We start from the raw sequence: 4,334 nt of genomic DNA, 5'->3' as shown, positions 1-4,334 counted from the left end.
TATAACTTTGCCAAAACAGTAGACTATGGGCTGGACGGAGCAACATTTCAAGTAGAGTAATCCTTCTGAACCAGAAACTTTCCTTTTAGTAGTTATTAAAAATAAATCATGTCTAGAAAAATAATTGCTCATAATTATAGGTCTCCTAGACACACTTTGCAGGAAACATAAATGGTTATGAGTATCTCAGAGATGTGGATATGAGAAAACAGGCAAGACAAAGATTTGGATCACCACAGTCACATGTGATATTATGGGCTAAAATGTGTTCCCCTAAAATTCATATGTTGAAGTCCTAACCCCTAGGACCTCAGAATGTGACTGTATTTGGAAACAGGGTCTTTTTTTTTTTTTTTTTTTTTTTTTTTTAGACAGCATCTTTAAGGAGGTAATTAAGGTAGTGTGAGGTGGTTACGGTGGGTCCTAATTCAATATAACTGGTGCCCTTGTAAGAAGATGAAATCTGGACACAGATGCATACAGACAGAAGACAATGTAAAAACATAGGAAGAAGATGGCACCTACCAGTCAAGGAGAGAGGCTGGGACAGATTCTTCCCTGAGGCTCCTTAGAGGAAATCCCCTCTGCTGACTCTTGATCTTGGACTTCTCGCCTCCAGAACTGTAAGAAAAATAAACTTCTGTTATTAAAGCCATCCAGCCTGTGGTACCTTATTGTGTAAGCCCTAGCAAGCTAATACGTGTAGAAAGGAATACTAAGAATGTAAGCTCCACAAGGGGAGGAATTTCTGTCTTTTTTTTGTTCGTTGATGTATCCCAAGTACCCAGAGCAATGTCTGGCACATAATAGGTGCTCAGCAAATATTTGCTAAGTGAACTTCTTAATAAATAAGGCAAATTAATAAAATTCTTCCCGCAGATGCTCTATTACATACCATCAATGTTTCAGGAATGCTGTTTATTCTCATAAGACCTGAGAACCTCGACTCTCAGTGCTCTTACCAACTCTGTGTTTAATTGGTCTGCTGCCACAGCCCAAATATATAAAATCCTCTGGTGAAACTCCTGGTATGATTCAATTCCAGGAGTAATTTCTTAAAGACAAGAGCTAATAAGATAAAAATGCTGCCGAAATACAATAAATGTGAATTAGTCCACATAGAGAAACAGATAAACTTGTTAGTCCCATCCTGGGGAAAATACCACAAACAGATGTAACTTGCTGGTATTTGCTGTTCCCTGAAAAGTGTCTGACTAGCTGATTTCACTAAAGGCATTGAGAACAGCCTGGATTCACAATTTTAAGGAAAAAAAAAAAAGGATCCTCCTGTTGTTTTTTTAAAGCATGTCTTGCATGGACACAGGAAAAAGACAGATTAAATTTCCTCTGACTTATTCAATTACATGGCTTCGTGGTGCATGTATGTCTTTAAAACAAATCCATGTCTTAATATCATCACTATCACCATCAATCAATACTTAATTTAGTTCCATGAATATGCTAGGGAAATAACAGCAAAATAAAACATAAAAGGAATATGGGATCTATATTCTAATTCTAACTTATATGCAAATATCCTTTAATAACAGCTAGAACAAAAAAATTCACCAAAATTCTAATAGTTCTTGATGTGGGGAACAAAGACAAAAGAAAAAAATTAAATTTCCTTACAACTTATAGCTCACTGACAAAAACTCAACTGTTTTGATGTTAATACTCTGCTAAGGGCAAAAGACAATCTTTGCTTAACATTATCCTGACCTCCAGGATCCTATAAGTCTACTTTAACATATAAAAATTCCTTTGGAAAATTCCCTATATCTTAACTCCCCCAAGATACATGTTGGCAATCATCCTCCAAGCATATGGCCCACCGATATACATCTGAAGGGTCTCATGACTAAGGTTTTACTAGATAGTAATAAATGACGTTTTCCTAACAATAGCTAGCCCCCTCAAGGTCCTAGAAACCTTGCTTCCAAAATTCCCTAGAGACTTACATATGCTAGAGAGACTTACGCTATCCCTAACCCCCTCCCAACTTGAAAGTATATAATCAGTCACCCATCATAACCCCAATGCAGCTCTTTCTGTCCACAGGTCCTGTCCCTGTCCTATAATAACACCACCTTTTTGCACCAAAGATGTCTGAAGAATTCTTTCTCCGCCGTCAACTTCAAACCCTAACATCTTTCCTACTTCACATTTATGCAGAATCTGCATGAGAAAGCCAGAATACACTAGTTTCATGGGCAGGCAAAATTCAGCATTTTAAAATCAAAATGTGGAAACATCCAACCTGCAGGTAATTTAAAAATCAAGTCAAAACTTGTTCTTAGTTCTCAGTCAGCACTTGGGCCTGGAATTAGCTCTCCAACTGATGCAATCTGAAACCAGAGCCAACAAGTGTTTACCAAAGTCTTTGTCCCAAAGGGAGAGAAGCCTCTTCTCTAAATCTCCAGGAGTGATGCTGCTGGGATTGCTTTGAGACTTGAGCAAAGGGAGCAAGTAGGAGTACAAACATCAAAATCACTTTGAAACATTTTCTTTTCCGGCAAAGTGAAAGCCAAATAGTTTTTCATGATATGCAATTTGTAATCAAGCCCTCCTCTATTGAAGGATTTAATTAGTTGCTGGTGCATTTGCTCCTTTTTCCTGGGAACCACAGCATAAACAGGAAGTACATGCCTCTGGGGCTTATTCATTGCGGAATGGAAAAAATGAAGCTGTGGATTTTCTCAAGGATGATTTAGAGAGGAAGGATCATTAAATTACTGTACTCCCCTCCTTATCTTCTCCAGGAGGCTTATAAACCAAACGACTGCACAAGCTATACTCCACAGGCAGGAAAATGCAAACAGTTCTTTGCCCATATGTGCCTGGAAGTCAACTTTACAGCTGTGTCAGGCTTTCAGCACATACTCAAGTCTGCATCCCAAAGCAAAGATGGTCTGCCACAGTCTTAACACCTGTTAGACCCGGGCGTGCTCCAGTTTCCATCCTGACAGTCACAAGGCTCAGGAGCTAAAATCAGAAAGCCTACCGTTTCACATTAACCAAACACCACAGTGTTGGGTATTAAACAACCCAACAATGAGCCTATTAAGAAGAAGAAAAATGTACTCCCCACAAGGGAGATCTTTGTGGTGATGGAACAGCTCCCTAGCTTGATTGCAGTGGTGGTTACACCCACCGATGCATGTGATATAACGGCACAGAACTACACACACACACCTTGTGCTGCTGTCCATGTCCAGACTGGTAACTTACTAGTTAGTAAGGTGTAACTTTTGGGAAAGTGGGTAGAGGGTACATATAACCTCTCTGCACACTCTCTGCAACTTCTTGTGATATCTGCACTTATTTCAAAATACAATGTTTTTTAAAAGTGGACCTTCTTGGGTACATCAACATACTTCGAAATTTTGCATCTGGAGAAGTCGTGGAGAATAAAACATAGCCTGGTTCTCAAGGGTAAGGTTTCGGCCGCCACCCAACGGAGAGCTTGAGGCTGGGAATGCCCTTGCAGATGCTTTGCCTGGGATTCCGTTTCTGGCCTCCCGCACTGCCTGTACCCACCCCCCCTCAAATTTAGGTCACACTTCAACGCCACCTCCTTACGGCGGCCTTCTCTGCGCCCCCTAACTAAAGTAGATGCCCTCTGCTATTCTGAGTACCTCGGTCCCCTCACTGCGTTCTACGTACGTGGAAAGGTCTGGTTAGTTTGTCTCCTGTCTCCCTTATAAACTCCATGAGGGCCGGCACCGTGTCTGCCCCGCGCGCGGCACTGGGCGGGTGGCAGGTGCACCGAGAGGAGTTTGGTGAATAAACGCACCTCACTGGGATTCACTCCCTCCTGCTCGACGGCGTCGCGCCGCTTCCTCCCCCTCGCACCCACTGACCCTCTCAGCCCAGGCGGCCCTCGGCCACACACAGGTGCCCCTCCACCTCCTCGCCTCCACTCGGACCCCACCCCCCCAGGGAGGGCGCCATTTTCCTCTTACTCGTCTGCCCAGAAGGCTGCTCTCCCTCGCGTGCATCTTTTCCTCAGGCCACCCCTTCAGCCCCCTCCCCAATATCTTCAGCCAGCGCCCCGCACTCCCCGGCGCCCGCCCCTCCCTTCCGGTGCCGCTCCTGGGCCTGGACCCCGGCTTGGGGCCGCACCGCCCCCCGGGCCACGCCCCTCAGCCCCAGCGGGCCTCTCCGGAGGGGCGGGCGGACGGGCGGAGCGTGGGGGGGGGGCGTGTCCCCCTCCGTCCCGAGCGTCGATTGGTCGGGCAGCGGGGAGGGGGCGAGACTGGAGCCTGGGTCTCTGCCCCGCGTCTTTGCCAAGCATTCTTCGCGGAAGCTGTTCCAGCATCGTTGACGAGGAC

General features: G+C 44.8%; 1 long non-coding RNA gene across 1 annotated transcript; it reads right to left on the bottom strand.

The window, feature by feature from the left end:
- Positions 1–331: 331 nt before the first annotated feature.
- LOC103670362 lies at positions 332–4,147 on the bottom strand. The gene is made up of 2 exons (XR_570556.2): positions 3,966–4,147; positions 332–621 (listed from the first exon to the last, which is right to left on the bottom strand). It is a non-coding gene; the product is annotated as an uncharacterized LOC103670362 (long non-coding RNA).
- Between the last annotated feature and the right edge of the window lie 187 nt (positions 4,148–4,334).

Source organism: Ursus maritimus, unplaced genomic scaffold (assembly GCF_017311325.1).
Source record: "Ursus maritimus isolate PB19 unplaced genomic scaffold, ASM1731132v1 scaffold_17, whole genome shotgun sequence".
NCBI classification, from domain to species: domain Eukaryota; kingdom Metazoa; phylum Chordata; class Mammalia; order Carnivora; family Ursidae; genus Ursus; species Ursus maritimus.
The sequence above is the reverse complement of the archived record's forward strand: the minus strand, read 5'-3'. Positions and strand labels throughout refer to the sequence as shown.